Below are 20,919 nucleotides of genomic sequence, written 5' to 3' on the forward strand. Positions count from 1 at the left end.
ACTTGGAAACTGATTGTTTTAACAAAATCTGAACATTTTTCAGTCATCCGTACGTGAAAAAATATTTCACGCAGTAAGTGTCGATAAAAAAAAAAAAATATTATACGTATTTTATTAGTCGCTCGTATGTTACGTAATTGTTCAAGATTTTTTTCTTTTGCAGTTCACTGCTTCGGGAGTGAGAACGCCAACGCCTCGTTCGTATGCACATCCGGCTTGCTTTCTTTACCTCGGATCAACCTCATAAGGAGGGGGGAAATTCTCGGTACTGATCTGCGGGGACTTTCCTCGTTTCGTCAGACGAGCGAGCGAGCGACACAAATCGTGTCAAACGTGCATCGCACGATAATCGCGGATATGAGTCACGTTTTTTATGGTGTCGTGGAAGACGGCGTGTGAATACATCGGATAAAATCTGATCCTGATTACAACCGTTCTCGAAAGATATAAGAAGACAAGAAACCGTTTCACTGTTATATCGCGCGCTTTGTAAAACAATGTTAGTCCTTTGTGATTTTGTAGTGAGATAATTACGTTAAAAATACGATAAGTTTCTGTCCTCGTCGCGCGAAACCTTCGGACGATTTCTCGTTCGATCTCGTTTTTTTTTACGATGCCGTCGCGGAACCGTCGTTTCGGTTTTGAGAAATTTGTGCAACGTGTTTAAATTAATGCGTTCGAACGAACACACGCGATATTTGTCGACGATGTCGTTACACAATGCCGCGGGATAACAAACAAAAGCGCGCGCCCTCTCGACAACACACAAATAAAACTCGCGAGAGGCACCTCTACTCGTTATAAACGAATCGCCTCTTGCCGCGAGAGAGTCTCGCTTGTTAATTAACTACCGCCATTTGTCTAGCTGGAAGAACGAGGAAGAATAATGAGTGTCGGAGGGAGGGAAAGGGGAAGAGGCGTCTCGCTCCTGCGCCTTGATTAATTCGTAAGTTAAATCGTCGTGGGGGTTCGCGAAGCCTGGAGAGACAAAGGGATGATGGATAGGAATCAGGTGCTTGAAAGGTGTAGGCGGTGTATCTTTCCAAACACACAAAGCGAAAATATAAACCTTGCTCCTCCTCGGTCTTGATGTAACGCGCTTTCCAAAGTAAATTTGTGCAATAAATTAAGCGCGTGTGTTTAGAAAATTACTTGAATAATTGTCATCCGCCTTTCTCCCCGTTAAAATTTTCATTTTGCAACTAACATTGCGGACATTTAGATTCGCGAAATCACGACGTTGTTCGCGAAGCCAATCCTAATCGTCTAATTGACCGTTACTTAATCCGCGAGACCTTGTTATCGCGCTTTATCGTTTGCGAAATCGGGTGTATGTGCCATTATTACGTACCTCGTCGACAAAGTGCGCGGCACTAATGCGTCCCGGAAATAATTAATCTCGCGGGAGAGAACGCCCGTCGCCGGCGGCGACTGAAATTAATCGCGCCCGCATTCCGCGTCTTCATAGAGTCGTTTGCTTTAATTGCTGCTTGAGTTTTCCTAAGTGTTTCTCGCAATCGTAAATTGGCCGAAAAAGCTACAACAAGAAAGTAAAAAAGGACTCAATTTCTTCTAAAACGATATGACTGTGTGAAGATTTAAGTTCTTGTTCTAAATAATTTACCTCTTATCAAAATAATTAGTTTTCGATAAAACTTAGTTATTTATTCGGATTACTTAGTAACAAAAGCGAGAATGCGCAATAATTTCCTTCCTCTCGTTTCTGACAAGCGTCTCAATCGTCGCGCGCTTGAACGCCTTCGGTATGCGCCATAAGATTGTCGGGCCATTTGTCATCTTCACGCTCGGTATTTCATGCATATTCGATTACACCGCGAGTGACCGATCGTAGGTCGAGTATACAAGTTTAACCTTCAAATTATTATCGCGACGTTGCACGCAGCACGTACGCAGTTTACCGATCGCTTCAACGAAAGTAAGTTTACACGAGAAACCGAGGAAATAAGTAACATAAATAAAAAAGTGCCACCAACAATTGAGCGAAACATATCTGACATTGTTCTTTTTCTTGCACCAGCACAACACAGACGCGCACGCTATTATTATTTTTATTTTCACGTGTTGTGTCAGTGTACACAACACGTTAAAACTCTGTCACCGCGATGACAACTATTATATATGTTTTAGAAATCCTATAATACACATATATGAGAGATGCCAGAAATAACGCATGAAAATCACACTCAAAAAATAATGAGAGGAAGGAGTGGAAAAATAACATGTGACCAACTTCACGTGACCGTACTTGAGTCACGTGTTTTTAAAAACGTGACTAAAAAGTAAAGTCACGTGACTGTAATCACGTGTTCTCCACTCCTTCCTTTTTCTATTTTTCGAGTGTGATTTCCACATGCGTTATTTCTGATACTTCTACGTGTAATATATAATTTGTAAGACCATCATACTTTGTTCCGTTTCTCTGTGTGTTGACGAGTACTGTGATATTACTCCATGAAAATCTCCTCGCTTCTCAATCGCGTATAAGAGACACTACCGTGCCTCTTGATTTTTACGACATGAATCGAGAAACATCCGAGAAACGTCCAATTAGCGTCGAGATCAAAGTGACGACAATCACTATCGAGAGAATTGATTGTGATTATTTACACACACTCTTTCTGATAGGATTCACTTCGAAATTTTTGCGCAAACGCAAGTGGCGGTTGCCGATAATTTTAGATCGGTTTCGAGAGACAAGTAAGACGAGCGTGAGCAAGGCGATTTCCGCAGCGAGGAAGAAGAGCGTATTAAGCGTAATCGTCGGAAACATCAATTCTCATTAAAGTGTAGGAGACGCGTAGTGCCGCCGACACCCACCGCAATGGCGGATCGTTAAAACGTCGTACAATGTAACGCGAACGTGCTGTTCATTAGCGCTCGTGTGCGTAAGGTCAGGGCGCAGCACACTTTGACGCACGCTCCTGACGTGTCCAATCACGCCTCGTTGCATAGAATGCGCTCTATTTCAATGTTTTCTCTTCTAACATTAATACGTTATTGTCGGACACCTGTGCGAGTCGTCAGCGTCCTGAAACGAAAGGAATTCGCGCGGACCGTATAACAGGAGGCTCGCAAGATTCCCGTGGGAATGGCGGGATGATAAACCGAGGTGTGGCGCTCGGTGCAAATTTATTAGCATTTCAATGGAAAATACGTCTAAGCTCCACGCTAGACACGCACGAGGCGACTCTAAGCCGCGCGCAAAGATCGACGACGATAAATAACGTCACATGCGTCTCGTGTGCGTGTGTGTGCGCGCGCACGACGGAAGATTAGAGCAAAATATTTTTGCATGGATAACGCATAGGTGGGAAATTTGCCTTGCAGTTACTTCACAAGTAAAATAACAAGTAGTAATAGCAAGATAAATATTGTAGGCAAACGGAGGTATATAAAAATTGAAATTTTAATTTTATACCGTCACGATCTTTCTCCGAGACAACATACGATACGTTAGACTGCAATCCGATCGGTCCAACACGCGTTGCTGCTGATGCGTATGCAACATTGCATCGCGCCACACGCGTACACAGCATTTTGTGCGCGCGCAATACACACATACACGAGAGAGCCTGCTGCGCGCGGTCGCTGTAGGGGAGAATCCCTTATCTAACTCGACACATCTAACAGGAGTGTCAATGGGGCGTGTTGCGGAAATCAGCTCTTACGGAAAATCGTAACTCACGAGAAAGGATTGAGTGGCAAGCGACTCTCTGTTCCTCATAGCGTTTCTCTCCTCCGCTTTTTCTCCGCGCGAGCGCGATGCAATTTTCTTCTCAAGAGAAGTTTATGTACGACTTACTGCGCGCGACAGCGGAGTACGTAACGGTTTTACACCTTCATAAATACACGAGCGTCTTACTAAAATGTCGGATATACGCGTGCGTGCGAATTTCCGCTCGATAAAAAAATTCGATACTTCGACGTGTTCGATTTAATTTATACACGCGCAAAAGTTAAAAAAAAAAACTTGTTAGATTTAAAGATCAATTCACGAGTTTTTTTTCCGATTAAAAGATCATTTAGAATTTACGATCGTAACTGACGCGTTTATTTTGCACTCTATTTTAACTCACGTTAATAAATCGTTTTTTTAACGATTTCTATCGCGAGGACGCGCGATGCAGAAGAAAAATACGCCGCGCAATGTTGCGCATACATGTAGCTCTCGCGCGAGTCAATAAAGTTTTTCATTAGATGATTGATTGCATAATGCCGCAACAATAGTACGGTTGTTAACACAGTGGCGGCGGCGGCGGCGGTTTATGAATTATGACAGCGTTCGCGAGCAATTTCAACAAGTTTACATGCGGGGCCAAATTGAGGACAGACGTCAATTTCGCTTTCGCGGAACGCGTTCCAATTGCAAGACAAACATGTTGCGCCCGCAATTGCGATCGTCTCTCGCGAATGCAACGATTTTAACCCTCGTCGCGCGCGCTTTTCTCACGCTTTTATCATCGCGCGATCCGCGAGCGTACACAACTTCCAGATATCAAACAAGACACAGTGTGTCTTTTTTTTCAATCAACCGACTCGCGCGATGTTGAGGTACCGTCTCGATCACATCGCGAGAGGTTTTCTGGAAAAAAAAAAATTGTTTTATAGTTTAATCTGTTCTTTACGATTGTTTCGCGTGGACGCGCGTTTCTCGCCTCGGGCTCGAAATTACAAACGCGCAATAAATCGCGTGTATTTTCGCGTCGGTCGCATAATACAATGTGTCCGAAGTAATGTTGCACCGCTAAAGTGAACGTTTTACTCGCGTCTAATCGCGCCTCTACGTGCGAACACTTTAATATCGCATCTTTAGCAGCACAACGGGCGATTCTCTCGCGAGTCTCTTTAGCGGCGACGGGGGATTGCGAAACGTATAATTTATGAACGTGCCGCGGCATACGCCGGCCGTTGTTGTAGGTGGCTGCCGCTTGTATAATACGTACATGGATGTAAGCGACGGTGCAGCAACGGTACAAGCAGAGGAGGAGTGGCCATCGTTCATTGTTGCCGCAACAATGCACCGACGTTCGTCGACGACGACGACGACGACGACGATGGTGAACCGCGCGCGTCCTTGCACTCACGCGAGCAAACGAAAAAAAAAAAAGAAAAAACAAAACGCAAGTCGAAAAGGAAAAAAAAAGAAGCCAAGTATCTCGTTGTGTGTCAACATTAATCACGCGAGGATCAGAGCCATGCACCCACTATAAAGCGCGGCCCGATTACGCGAATAACGCGCTTTCTTCGCCGAATCGCGTTGCGTAATGCAGGTACACGTACGAGAGAGAGAGAGAGAGAGAGAGACACGAGCGAGCGCCAAAAGCGAACCGACCCTTGCCAAAGCGAGAGCGGTGCAATGAATGCATTATTTCGCGGCGTAAATAAATCCGTCTCTCGTCCGCGCGCACGAGAGAGTGACGCGAATGACGAATCAGCGATATAAAAATGGGACATATCGCGACTCGCTCGGTCGTCTGCGGAAAAACTAAAGCAATACAATCACTTCCGTGGACCAAGTTCGTGTCACACGAAGAAATAATATCGCAAAAAAAACGCAATAAATGTTCGCGACGAATTTCACGAATGAAGTTGTAGCGGTTGCGCGAGCGAACTTTTTAACGCGCGTTCGGTCTAGCGCGTATGTATTTTGTAGCGCGCGCGAGTGATTTGAATTACAATCTAGCAGCAGAACAGTACGCGATTTAGACGAGGACACGACATGAGGCCGCGCGCGCGGACGTTTCGCGTATATGCGCCTCTTTTCGTTGCATAACACGCACGGCTCTCCTCTCTTCAAGGTTGGGCCCAGACAGATCCAGACCGGCGGCATAGACTCGGGGCCGTGTTACGCTTTGGGAATTACCGCGCTCATTAGCGTGCGAGAACAAAAGCCCAAGTCCGCGAGGACACGTTAATGTTTCCGGTTCTCTCAGTGTTAAATTTTTTTTTCTGTCCTCTTTCAGGAGACACACAAGCTGAGTTCGAACGCGACGTTTCTCAAAAAAAAAAAACAAAAAGAAAAACAATGAGCAGGAAACACGCCTACGAACTGGTGTGACGCGAATTCGCGACCGATACAACAACAACGCCACCTTTCGCGCGAATGAATTTTTCGAGAAACAATATTTTTCGTCGGAATGTCAGCCAGAAAAAAAGAACACAAATACAGTTACTCGATAGAAAAAAGAATTTCTCGTTTATTAGCGGGTTGCGCACGAGAACGAATGGGTATAATATTGAAAACGGCAGGTCGATCTTACGAGACAGCATTGAAGGAATGAGGATGAAAAAAACAATATATGTACGTGCCGATAATAGCACACTTGCTTTTTTTTTACATACAAATTGTCACGCTGCTTTAACGCAAATTAAAGCGAATAAGTTAATGATAGTATTTATACGCGATAATTGCTCGCCATGGTCGGCGAAAAAACCGCAGAATGATCTATCTAAGCTCCGTTGCGATTGATACACGTGTTACAAAGAAACGAACAAAAACCGACGGCGATTTAATAACAACGTTCGAGAGAGATGCGGAAACACGTGGATGCCGGATTGATTTCACGCGGATCATCTTTCTCGAAGACGGGAGAAGCGTTGCTTGTTCGTCGGTAGTTCGCAATTACCGCGACGGGATAATTATCGCGACGAGGCGGAGTAATTACCGCGGGAGAAAATGCCGAGATCTGCGCTCCGATATCATCTCCCCGACAGAGATCGAGTTGTGTAATCTCAATTTTCCGCGGCGAGAATTTGCGAAATCTCCTCGCGGTCATCTTTCGCGCGAGCAATCCTCGCGGCGAGCGATAATATGTATGTGTTCACACACACACACGCGAATTGAAAATGGACAATCGCGAAACGGACGATGAAATTAAATCGCGGAAATTCTTAGCTCGCGCTCACATATTATTCATTTTCGCGCTTGTTAAATTTGCAACACATTCTTCTGTTATTTGCAGTTTGCAAATATCCGCGATAAAAAGTTTATTTTCCGCAAGTGTTCGCGAGATACAACCGCACACGTATGCGGTAACGCGCGCCTCGTCGCGTATTGCGAATTATGAATCCTGTGGACGCGAGAATCCTGTAGGCCGGTCACGACGCAAATAAACCGTACGAGCTTTTCCGCGCGCGCGCGCAGGCCGAGCCTCAAGACTCGATTCCGAAATCTGACTTGCTAATAACATTGCGCGCGGCGGCTGGTTATCGGTACGTAAGCACCCGGTACGCACATGCCAGGTGTGCTTTGCAAGTCTAATTTGGGGCAACGCGCACCTTTCCTGCGCGCGCGGTTATTAATTATAACACCGCCTTTCCCGGACACAACCGTCGTAAAGAACGCGAACACATGTTTCGAAAAAATAGAGAGAGAGAGAGAGAGAGAAAAATTGCGTCAAAATAAATTTAACGCAGATTGCGTTTAGTTTGCCAGTGTTGTTTCCGCGTGTGAGAAAGTCACTCTGACAAAATACACCGACGTGTTGTCACTTTCGTCCGCTACACATACGTAAACCTCGTCTTGTGTGAGTCACACATTCGTACGCACTCTAAGTGTTGTGCGTACGAGAGAACTCGTGCGTGCAAACGCACCGCGCAACAAAACTCGCGAAAATAATCTCTCAAATAACGTCGTTACTCGCGCTAATTTGCGTCAGAGAAAATTGCGGGAACGCGGCACCGCTTAGTAACCGGCCGAGCAAATAAACAGATATCGTATTGACAGGAAAAATAATCACAACCAATTGCTTTATGAGATTGTCTGCATCGCGCGGGCGCGCGCGCGTGAGGTACTGCGTCTCTGTTGCGTCTCTTCGACCTTGCGAAGTTGCAACAGAGTGGGCGAACGATCTCTCGTCAAAAAAAAAAAAAAAAAATACACTCGATAACTTTAGAGTAATGTGAAAAAAACGTGTTTATTAGAGAGATGCGTACGAAATAGTACGTAAAAAATTCTCAACGTCTAATACATTCTCGAGAAAAATTTATCGTCGCAGTTAGGACGACGTGAAGACGTTGTGCAAATATTTGAGTATAGCAAAACGAGTCAGACGAATCATCGGCGACGCGCGTTATGCGCGTGTACGTTTACTCACGTTCCGCGTGCAAATGCCAAGCAAATTTTCCCGGACTTACTTTCAACGCGCGAGCGCGCGCGCGCGATTATAATGGGTTTATCGGGATCTGACACAACTACTGTTACAATGTCATCCCGCGCGTATCTCATTATTCCATCTCGTTTATTTACGTCAATTATTGAATCCAGTAACTCACGGTGGTGGTGTCCAACGCGACCTGGATTGCACCGTGAGATGATTTATCGCGGGAGAGACGAGAAGAATCGGAGATAAATCATCGTGACTGCAAACTAATAGACTCGATTTTTGCGCGAGACGTACATAAATTAAAACTCCTTTTATCCGTTCAATATGTACATGATCGCGCGATAAAATCTCTAAGTGGCACTTTGTTCGCTTCTCTAATCAGCTTGTCCGCGTGCGTTGATTTTCTCTTGTTGCTGACTGTTTGTTTTTTTTTTTTTTTTGAATTAATCGCAATTCAAAAAAATCACGTTCGACGAAAATCCACAACGCGTTTCCACAAACTAATAATAATCGTGGATTAGCGAAATCTAGGTAAGGTTTGAACTAGAATTGAGGAGTTTGTAGAAATTTCACGGCGTGATCTCAATTCCCTTTATGACGTCACAGATGGCGGTGTTGACGAAACGCTTTTGTAAACGCGCCAGAAACACCGTTTTTCCGTGATTATTTGGATTCTGGCGGACGATGTTCCTGCGTGAAGAGAGCACTACGTAAACACTCTTATAAAGAGAGAGATCTTACGACTACACGAGCGAGACTCTCCTCGCACGCAATCACGTGAGCAATTCGAAAGACAGAAAGACACGTCAATGAAAGATAATTAAGGTTTTTTTTTCTGCAAAAGATCAGAGTGCGCACGTAACTTTGTAAGATGGAAAACTAATACAAACGACGAATTAAGTTAAACTATTTTGTCGTAACTTCTTTTTTTATTACGTGTACCAAATATTAACTATTTGAAAAAAAAAAAGATTTATAACTGTAATTATTCGAGTTCTCTTTGATTTCGGTTCGTTGATGATTCTCAAAAGCGAAGACGCGCACTTGACACGATAATTTGACTGGCAGCAAGTGCAATCTCGAGTGACACTGTACAAACAGAATGATGAAATGCCAGACTAATGCCAAGAGCATCTTTGTTCTTTGATTATTTTGAGCTTGGCGTGCTCGAGAGATCGAACGTTAAAATAGTCTCGCATTTTTCCGAGAAATCTCGACTGTCTGTCGTGAAAAAAAAAAAAAAAAAAACGCGTTTGATCTTTATTCGACAGACATTACAGACTATTTTTTCTTCCTCGGTTGTGACGATATGATGTTTGAAAATAATCATCTCGCTAAATTATCTAAATTACCAGCGGAGTATCTCGGGATAAAAGAAAAACATTGAGTCTTATTAAATTTTTCTGGAATTTTTCTTTAATTGATTTTATATAACTCGCCGCCTACACTTTCGGTTGCTTCTAATCGCGTAAGACATGCAACATTTGCAAGCACGTGGCCACGCTGCTTGTTTCGCAACGCACTGACGTCTTCTCAATAAGGCCAGAGGCGTGCAATTTCAATTCTGCGTCTTGGCAATAGGTAAGAAAACGCGAGATGTACGTATACCGGAAGTTCCAATGAGAGACCCGCTCGAACCCATACGACCCACGTCAAGTCCCTTGAGAGAAGCTTTACGTAACAACACAAACGGAGAAAGAAAAGCGCGAGAGGAAAAGAATTAAAGATTTATTACGTCTCCAAATAACACGCGTCAGTGTGTACTTATATTTGCAAATAGCAGAAAACTTGAACCGCTCCGAAGAATAAACATATTTTTATGCAAATTATGAACACTGGGTTGGGTGTAAAGTTAACGAAAACAAAAAAAAAAAGAGATACTTGAGACAAGACAACAGTTTTTTTTATCTGATTCCAAGAAGAACGGAGAAACAAAAAAAGCGAAAAAAAAACTGTAAGATCGGCGTGTGCGGATTTGCAACCGGTCGGCCGCGATTTAAATCGCGTCCGGTCGCCCACGCGGGAGCGAGCGAGCGTGTAGTATGCGCGCGCGAGTGAAACGAAACGGGCGAGCACACGATTTCATTCATGCGCGACCCACTTAAATTTCATTCAACGATCGGCACGGGCCTTCGACAGTGTCGATATATAACGCGTATCGGTCTGTGCCTTTCTCTCGCAATCCGGTGCCCGCAATAATCTCGAGATCGGCAATGCGCACCCCGTAAGTCGTAATATCTCGACTACTTACGTCGGAAAAAGAGCCTCGAATCACAAACAAATCTGTTGACGAGACAAACGAAATGCGCGCGCAAATAATATTCGCGAATCTTCTTTGTGATTTCTATAAAAGCGGATTACTTATTATTGTTGCACTTGTGTAACTCAGAGTTGACGATCGGTGTAGAATTCCAAATCGATGAAGCGTAGCTAATCTTAATCGCCGGTAATTACGGCAATAATTGCGATCGCGCGCGATCGATCTTTAGCCGCTGGCGGTGGCGGCAACTTTCGCTCTCACTAACCAAGAAAGCAGCTATTGTGTGTTGTACAGCCGCAACACCTCGGGAAGCAATATTTTCCAACCACTTTGCATAAACTATCATTGTGCAGCTCCGCGTAAGATCTCTACGGAAAATACATTCTAACCGTTTAAAATAATTACTCTCATGTTACTCTCGTCCCCGTAATTTGTCGCTATTAGCGACACTATTATTTTGCGCCCGTCCGTAATTTTCCTCGCCGATTTCTCGCGCAAATCGATCACTCCGATCTGCGTACAACGCGAACGTTCTTCGCGGTGATTAATTTTTATTCTCGCTGAGGAACACGCGAACTGTCCGCTTAAAAAAAAATTAAACAAACCGTCTTCTTGTACACGTACGAGGGTGTAAAATTATAAGTAATTAATTAAAACTGTTCATTTCCTTCGAACAAAAAGTTGCAAAGTCTTCCCACCGCGAGATTGTATATTCCGCGAGCGACCTCTCACAAGCAGCTTAAGCAAATATTAATTATTACAAAGTAAACGTAGATCGTATCGCGTCTAGGAAAAAATAGACTTCATTATAGCAAATTCTCGCGCTAAAGTGCGAGCTTGGACAGAGAGATTTATCTGATCGAAACGCGCGCGCGCGCGCGCGTTGTGTGCATTGAATGTTCAATCAACGTTGCATTAAAATGCCCGCGAGTGCAACCTTTTAAAGTCCTCACCTCTCTCATTAGCGTAATTTCAGAGTTGGCGTTAAAACTACCGCGCGATGGGAGATCGTCGTTAATCGCTATTAGCGATTATTGTAAGATATATCTCCTTGATCTCGCTTCTGAGACACATTTCTTGTTTATATAGAAAAAACATTTGCAACGCGCGCGTGTAATCTCGTCATCTCGTTATACGCGACTTACGCGTTAATAGTTACATCGGCACCCAACAAGGTCAGGATCTCCGCGGCGGCGGCGGCGGCGGCTTAAGAAGACAGAAACACAAACTCGGCGGATTAGGTCGAAGGTCGGATTACTAATCGGTTTTCCCTCCCGTCGATTTATCATCGACTCACGGCGGCGGCATAATCGCTTATCGTCGATTATACATGGACGGATGTTTACAAACTGCTGAGATAATTTCACTTTTCTTCTCTGCGAGATGTGTGAAAAAGTCTATTTGACGTTGATTAATAATACGCATATTCGTTCTCTACACACTACCGTAAAAATATATTATTATACGAAGTATTAAAAGTATTATTATCGACGACAAAGCTTAAAGTTCGAGATACGTGTGTGTACTTATGTAACTTTCATATGTACATCTTATTCACGCTTACGGAATTAGAAACGTAATAAAATCGATTTTTATGATTAATGACTTGAGCCACTCTCGTGTTTTGCGAATATCGTTCCCTCGCGAGCAATCCCGCCACGCTAAAATGTAAAATTCATTAGTTTTGCGCTAACGTTACGTTTCTCGATGACGACCGTAAGAGAAGTTCTTGTCTATTAAAGCCGACATTTTCATTCCGAATCTCATAAATAATTCAAGGCGCCGCGGGCGCGCGATCTTTATTAGTTTCGCGTGAAAAAAGAAACGGAAAAATAATAAAACGATGAAAATATTGGCCAAGGCTGACGACGACGACGCCGCCGTCGCCGTCAGGCGTGGGCAGACAAGCACACGTTTGCAACGATGAAAATGCGCGCTAATGACGCACCTCACCGACGCCGGTAATTGCCGATTTTTTTTTGAAAAATCGTTACGATCGATCTGCAGCGATCTGCGTAATGTCGGTCTGATCGCGGAGAAAAAAAAATCGCGAACTCACGCGCGTTACTTCTGTTTATTATCGCGCGCGCGATAACGAGCGCGTCTGCATTTCTCGAATCGATCGTTTCGCTCGGGATGCTGCATCGACGTAAAAATAAGCGAGCCGCAGAAACTGCGTTCTACAAGGTATCATTTTCACATGGAACACATATACAAGAAAAAAAGTGCAATAAAAATTTCCAACGTTTGTAATGCAGAATTATCGATCAATTTGCAAGACTTGTTCGACGTTCAATCGTTATCGATAATCTGTCCGGCGTGGAGAAGTTATCGCGCGAGAATACAGAAAGTGCAAATTGACTGATTGACTTTTTAATGACAAATCGCTGCCGGATTTTTGAAAAAACACGTCCGCGCACGCGTGCGGATTTACATATCCCGTTTAATTGGATATTTCAAGGAGAACGTAAGCAATATTGCACGTGCTTAATATTTCGCTCGATTGTAGTTTGACATTTTACATTAAGAACGTGCTTATGTAATATGTTTCTCAATAATTAAAAGCAAGATTTATTTATATAAAAACTATGTAAAAAGTATATTTTATTGCCATTAAATTTTTTTTAACTGAGCAGTTTGTCAACTATTGTAATGGGACTATTCAATCTTAACGTATAATCTCAATCGTGGAAAGATAATTAAATCGTAAAAAGAACAGCCGTGTTATCGAATATAGAGCTGCGCGATGAGTCATGAAACAATATTCGGCATTTGTTTTTCTATCGACTTAAACAAAAATATATAAAAGAGCGTTCTCCGCGTTCGTGTGTGAGAGAAAAAAAGTCAAATACTGACACTGCGGTGGAATAAGTGCGCGTTTGAGTTGTCGCTCTTTTCTTTGACTCATCCGGGATTTTCCCGAATATTTATTATTTACACGACCAAAGTCGGCTTATCAATCGCACGTAATCCTCAAACTTCGATAAGGCCCATCCCTTATTTGCAGCGTTCAAACAAGATTTTTCGATGTAACAAAATACGCGCCAGATACATTGCACAATTAATTTCCGTTACTCAGACAACTGTTTTTTTTTTCTTTTTTTTTAATAACAATTTCTAAAAGACAATGTTATTAAATGTATTGAAATTTCTCCGGAAAATATTTTGCTTTGTAATTTTTGCAGAGAATGTTATTTCGAAACGAACAATTGTGTGAATAATACCGAATATGGAAATCGAACAGATTGCGCCGGAGTTAAAATTATATATTTTGATACGAGCTTCAATGCGAACACGCAAGTCGAGCGAACGCACGTCGATAAAGCACCGTAAAAATGTGTTCTATCTCACGCACGAACGACGCCGATAAGTCTCCCGCGAAGGTGAAAGGGAACTGCATGTTTGTGAAGCTTATAAGAAAGAGAACCGGTTCCCCGTCACGTTCACACAACGCGCGCGCGCGCGCGCTTACAATTGTTGCATAAAAAAAAAACGGTCTTTTATTCGATTTCTTCAAGCAATCTCGTGATTGTCGAAAAGCGCGCACGTATGTGTTCAAACGTGAGAAAGAATCAACTTCTCGAGAAAGAAAACTCGTGATATATATCGCCACCGTAAGGTGGCGACTTTCCAATGTTTCTCAGAAAAAAAAAAAAAAATAAAATAAGAGACGTTACATACCAATCGATTCCTGTAATTGAGCGGAGTATCGTGGCCGGCGTTTCTTCGAAGCTGCTTGACAGCCCGCGGTGGCGCCGTGGTGCGCATTTTGACTGTGATTTCAAAATCTTCTTTCTTCGTCAAATCATTATCACTAAAATATACCAACACGCGGATTCACCGTCGAATAAAACAACGCGCTTTTATTATTGCCCGCGACACATCCTATGCGTACTACGGACGCAAAAAGAAAAAAAACAAACGGCAGTAGAATTATCGATCGGCGACACGAAAATAATTAGTCGTGGGAGGTAACGCGGATGTGTATCGAGTCACTGCGATAAAAAAAAGTGTTTTCCGTGCGACGCGTTTTGCAACGAAATTCCACTGCGCGTTCTTTAATGCGCGAAGGTTAAATTCACTGATTAAGTATTTCCGACAAAAGACAATAGCGACGAGACGGTCTTATCAGTAGCGACGATCCCCCTACCCCCTCTTATCGCATCGTAATTCGAAGTGTCTCGTTCTAGACACTTCGCGCGTGGTTCGCACGAACGCTTGTTTTGTTGTTACGTCACTCGACTATAAGGTCACCGGCTCTCGGTTTTGCCGCCACACACGACTCACTCGTCCATCACGCTCAACGCCGTGACAACACTAGCGGTTCCTCACAAGTCAAAAACAATCCGTTCCCTCTCCGCGCGCGCGCGCGACGCTTACTTCACGCCGATTTACCGACGCGCCGGACGCGGCGATACCTTCGCGCGGTACCACCTCGCAACTGGCACGAGAAATATATCGTCGTTTTTCCGCAGCGATAGATACACTAACGAACCTCTTTCTTTCTTTCTCTCTCTCTCTCTCTCGTCGACAACGATGAAGCGAACTCTCCTCGATCGAGCGAATCGAAACGCGAGAAGACGTCGACGAACGGATTTCGCGGAGCCACGTGACGTTCCGCGGCGCGAACAAATTCGTTGTCTCAATGTGGCCGCCGCCGGTGCCGCACTGAAGCTTGCACTCGACCGTGTGTGCTAAGGCGCTGCTCACTTTCGATATATCTCGAAGGCATTGCATTCGAAACCAGCTTCGGACTCTTTGGCGCCCGCACGACGACGAGCGTCGCCTACGTTGGCGCCGACGCGACCAGCATCGCGAATGCGAATAATTAGAGAAAGAGAGAATGAGAGAGAGAGAGAGAGAGAGACGAGCGCGCGTGTGTTTGAGGAACCGTTTGGAATATTCTCTCTCTGCCGATTGTTCTCTGTCACGGGAATTGAGTTTTTTCTTCATCGAACGCACACGCTCGGCAAACCGCGAGAAAGATAATGACAATTTAATTAAATCGATAATTGATCGATGAATTAATTAGCATAAAGTGCGGATGTGTGATATAAATTATTCAAAATGCATACAAGTACAAACAACGGTTGCTGCTCTCCGTTGCGTCTCTCTCTTGTGTTTCGCAAGAATCTAAAAGAAACTAAAAAGATTATTTAGATTCGTAATTTACGTCATATTGGTCACCCTGCGCAATCTAGTGAGCATCAGTTCAGGAAAACGCGCCGCGTGCACCATCTGTCGTAATTTCGAGTCGATCGGTTTCCGCGGCGGCCATTTGCCGCGAAAAGTACGCGAGAATTTGCGGCGGATTTGCGTTAAAATTTTTGTTGTAAATAAATCGCACGCGTTGTTATGCCTGTCGAAAACGGCTTCCGTACGAATTGATCCGCGCAACGAGAGAAACGCAACACCATCACAGGTATTTACAAATTCCACACGACCCCCGCGTATGTTTACACACAATACATTTCTTTCTCTCGTTTGCCAACAACAAATTAAGTTCTTTGTAAGATCCGCGATTTGTATCGCCGTTTCTCGTTTCGTCTCGTTAATCGATTCGAGATCGTAATTTGCCGCGTGTTGTTTTTTTCTCCCGATCCCGTGATTGATGCTAATACTCCGCGCGTTTTTCCTTTGATCTTTTGCCCCGGCGTTGCGCGCGAATAAAATTACAGCGCAAGAAGAGTGTAAATATTTTTTGATTGAACGTAATTATCTGAGAAAATTTCTTCTTTAACTTGACTAGACGTAAAAGCTTGTATTTTTTATATTTTTTTTTTTTCACAATTGTTTTATTTTCTTAAAATCGGTTGATTACCGTTGGGTTTTCTAATATAGTAATATAGTTACAACATAACGCACACACGTACACATACAGTGTTGTGTGATTATTTTTAGACCCAACATCTGAGAATATCTGGGAAAGTCGTTCCGCGTTTAATTTCTCATCGCGCGTTCTTGCACAGCGGAGCCGCATTCCGCGCGATTGCTCTCCGCAGCATGTGCTGACCTTCATGGAAAATGTGCTTTAGTGCCGCTATTAAGTTAGGTATTCTTAATATTCGCAGATAATAACGCGTAACGTCCAAGATAAAAGGTGGAACTCGCGTTCCACCAAGGATTGCACGACGCCGCCACATTCCGTTCGACCGCGATCTGCGAGTATTCAAGGCGCATCAGAAGAGGATAATAATGGGATGATTTATTGCTTAACGCCCGGAGACAGCGAGTTTTGTCTGCGAGAAAGCTCGGACACAATAGACGTAGCGGAGAATTGCGTAACTCGACACATATAACACAATACGAGAGTGATTATGCAGATGAATAAAAGTGAGTAATTATTTTGCGAAACAATTAAATTCTACTCCTTTTTTTTAGAATAGATCAACATGTTTTTCCTGTTTGTTTTTTTTTTTCTAATCTAAACATTGCATTTTGACAATTTCTGTCAACCAATTTCCACTACTGTCACAAAGAACACTTTACAACGCTGCGCACGATGTATCAAAGTCTAATATTGACTGGCAATGTCGATTAATTACAAAAAAGCCGCGCTATCGCGATAAATGCGAAGCCGAGAATTAAACGTGCACACTTTCGCCGCATCGAGAAATAATAAGCCTCGAAGAAGCGCCTTGACCTTTATATATGCGTATTAAAAAGAAAAAAGAAATCGGCTTCTCCGACAAAATATTATTCAAAAAACTTGTTGACAATCGAAAAACTTGATCCATCTCGGGTTTTTAAGAATTGTAAAAAAAAACTTGATACACTGAAACAAGTAAATAATAATAAATTTAATAAGGTGTACAGGAAGGGAAAAATAACTTTTTTATGTTTCGGAGAATTTTGTTTTATAAATGTAGAAGTGTGTCTAGGAATCTCTCTCTCTCTCTCTCTCTCTCTCTCTCTCTCTCTCTCTTCTATTATATAAAAATTTTGATAAAAATGAATAAAAATATTATACCCACGTCTTGATAAAAGTGAATAAAAATATTATATCCAATTATTATTCACTTAGAATAGTTGCTGGACGAAAATTTTTCTGCTAAGAGAATGTCGCAAAACTGACACAACACGGTTTCGAACACAATAAGCACTAAATATCATTACTATATCATTCACGTCGTAAATGCGTTTGCGTGCGCGCGCGCAAAAAGAAGCGTAATGCGATTGTAAACCGGGTTTATCGCCGTACATTAAATTTCCTCACGGTGTCACAGTGCATTAATGGAACATTTATTCGAAGCTATAATTGCCCGCGAGAAAAAAACCAGCGGTGAAAGCAAAGATTGTAACACACGGCAGGCGATATATTATATAATATATCGTGTGGATTTTTTCCTTTCCTCTTTATTCGAAACATCGCGGATTGAGATTTTACAGAAAAAACATGAATAATATTCATATCTCGCAGAGAAACACACAATGTGTCTTCGAAATCATTCATATCGCTTTGGTTACGACGCACCGCAATATCAAGGCTGTAAAAATGCTGCGAACAATGATTTTAGCGTTTCATAAAAAAGACGAAACAATGATAAAAACCGCATTTTTACTAGACGACATTTTTTTCAGTGACAAATTAACGCACATCGAGCCGCGTTATTCCCGACGCCGCCGCGAAGGCCGCGTGCTCGTTCCGTCGTGCACGCAGATATTGCAACAGTGGCAAAATGTACGATATTTATCGTAAGGAACGCGAAGAAGAAAAAAATCCAAGTCTCTCTCCCCCGATCGATCACCCGTTTCTTATCCCTCTTTTCATGCGCGTCCGTTTTTCCATCGCGCGCTTGTCGTGTGTAATAACGTCGTGTCTCCTTATAAAACGCGCGTTTTTCCTTCGCATGTCGATAGATATCTAACACGACGCCGATCAATCGATTGCGCGATCGATCCGCCGCTAACTGCCAGTGCGCCACCGGCGGATTCTTCTCTTGTCGTGAAAAAGAAAAAAACTAACGAGCTTTGAACCAGTGACCTTTAAACACGCACGTCCTTCTCCACTTTGGAGAAAATCAGACGAGACTGTTCAATTAACACGAAGTTGTTAATTGCTCGAGAGCCGTGAATATTTTATCGTATATGCGATAACTCAATCAATTTTCATTATTTTGATTTTTTAGAGACGTTGCAAAAATATTTGCAAAACAATTAACACAACCAGCTTCGGAGTGATTGAAGAGAGAGGATCGCGCAAAATATCGCGCGACGCGATTTCGTTTCGACCGCATAGAGATAAGCAGCATTTGAACGCGCATTTGGCGCTAAATTTGGGACACGGATACGCGCGTAGATGTTTGAATTCTCTCAGAGATGCGCGCAGTATGTGTCCGAAAGTGACAGCGTGCTGCCATCTTTTACGTGCATCAGGAAACGTCGACTCGCGTTATCAACGGTTATCGCGCGCGTATCATATTCGATAATCAATTGCATGTACGTACCTTTTTGTTGCGATACGCGCAGCAGGACGACGCGTTGCCCATGATTCCCGGTGGCCGATCGCGACGGCGATTTCGATATCACCATGTCAAGCCGCCGCAACTCGTCGATCTGCGTCCCCCAAGGCGTCATTCGGCAGCTTCTCGTTGTTCGTCGCTTCCCTCCTCACAAATCTCGTCCTTGTCATCCTGACCGCGCGCGCAAAAACCTGTCCCGTGAAAGTTGTCGTTTGTCAGCGTCATTTTTTTTTTTTTTTTGGCCAGAACTCGTCAAAAAGTCGGCTCTTTTTCAACATATTCAATTGCTATTTTTCCCCAACGATTTATTTCGCATATTATATGCATAATCATTTCTCTCTCTCTCTTTCTTGTACATTAAAAATTCGTATTCTCACTTTTTTTTGTCGCTCGTCGAAAATTAAATTCCACGCGTGTTGCACACAAAGTAGGTTAAAACGATGAAAAAATGCCGGTTGCATTTTTCTGCCGCCGGTCGAAGTGCGTTCTCAATTAAGATTTTAATCGCGTGGATAATTGATCGCGCTTGCAACATTTTAATTAATGTTCACCTCAAGTCGCCTCGCGCAAATCGCACTATTTGTCTTAATATATTCCGCGTGACGCGGTTAAAAGCAGTTATCTCCTCTTTTGGTGAAAATTGTAGATCACGTAATGAAGTTAAATTAAATACAGGATTATTTATATGGAATTTTAATGCTGTTACGATAAAAAAAAATAAATAAATAAAACAAATACACAAAAAACTTCGATTCTTTTTCACGGCGTATTTTAGGAATTCGCAAGTCACTTTGCGATCGTGATTTTAATAATTTGTATTGATACATAATCTTGCCAGAAGGTTTTTCTCGCAATGAAAATAGAATATGACGCGCGCCGCGCGAGCTTTTTTTAGATTACTCAAAGTCGTACTTGTTCGCCTTGCTTGATTAAAAAAAAAACGTCATGCTTATTACCCCATAAAATATTCTGTGAATATACACATACTCCGCGATTAGTAATGAAAAGATCTTCTTTCACACGTCTTTGAGAAATTACTTACCTCTAGATGATTTTTCTTGCAGATTCTTCACTTTTCAGCTGACATTTAATTTGACAAACTTTTTCAAACGAGAAATTTATTCCTTGAAGCGATAAACAATGCAAATATTTTTTTCTCCTCTCTTTTGAGAGAAAGAAAAAAATTTTTTTTTATTTTGCTTCAGCGAATAAATTTCTTATATTTGTATGGTTATATTTTTTTATACTCGAACGCCAAACTTGTGTACGATACGATCCATGTACGCAAAACAAATTTATTATTTGTGTTTTGAATTACGACCGATCCATCTGGGATCCCACGTAGCGAAAGGTCACGTTGGAAATCCGGTTGATAAAACAATCGCGATTGGCGGTTCGATCGTTCGCGTTGACTTTTTAGAGATACGCGCGCGTGTTCCGCGCGACTTGGTTCGCGATAAGACACGCGCGTATATCGACGCAAGCACGCGTCCCGACGCGATGCAGCGACTTCCGAAAACTACCGGTCAAATTGTCGGAAGATCCTGGTTCACAACGGAGCAAACGTCCACGAACACGCGTGCGTATTTTGGCGTGCGCGCGCGAACGAGCGAGCGAGCGAGCGAGCGAGCGCACGGTACCAATATCCATACTGGCGAGTCACCGCTTTATTTTCCATCGTTACATCACTGTCGTCGGTGGCTTCGCTTCGGCGGCACGTGGTCGGTCCCGCAACACTCTTGATCTTATCGTTGCGCGAACACACACTTCGCGAAACCATGCACGGCGGAATATGCATAGGATGCAGATTACGCTCCGACGCGATGCAACGCGATCGGGACGCAGTGTGTGTTGCGTCAAAACACACGAGGCCGAGGTAGTTTTGAGTGTTCAAAGTTAGATTTTATACACTTTCTTTCTTCGTACTTTTAGTAACCAATTTGAATTAAACAGAATTATTAAAGAAAGAACTGCGTGTTTGTACACATATACATATACATATATGCGCACATATGCGTAATGCATGCGTTTTGATAAAAGTGTATAAATTTCTTTTTTAAGTGGCAGTATC

General features: G+C 43.0%; 1 protein-coding gene across 2 annotated transcripts in view; it reads right to left on the minus strand.

Moving 5' to 3' along the window:
• The window catches only part of LOC109857461 (sterile alpha and TIR motif-containing protein 1), a 71,445-nt gene extending 51,023 nt beyond the window's left edge, over positions 1–20,422 (minus strand). The window contains exons 1-2 of one of the 2 annotated variants that reach the window (XR_002250501.1): positions 19,891–20,422; positions 18,834–19,039 (exon numbers count right to left, since the gene is read on the minus strand). The gene's annotated coding sequence lies outside the window, so the exon portion shown is untranslated. Of the gene's footprint in view, positions 1–14,067; positions 15,041–18,833; positions 19,040–19,890 lie in introns of those variants that run through there. The other variant, XR_002250499.1, reaches the window with a different exon arrangement.
• Between the last annotated feature and the right edge of the window lie 497 nt (positions 20,423–20,919).

Source organism: Pseudomyrmex gracilis, unplaced genomic scaffold (assembly GCF_002006095.1).
Source record: "Pseudomyrmex gracilis isolate BER0280 unplaced genomic scaffold, ASM200609v1 scaffold_160, whole genome shotgun sequence".
Classification (NCBI taxonomy): Eukaryota; Metazoa; Arthropoda; class Insecta; order Hymenoptera; family Formicidae; genus Pseudomyrmex; species Pseudomyrmex gracilis.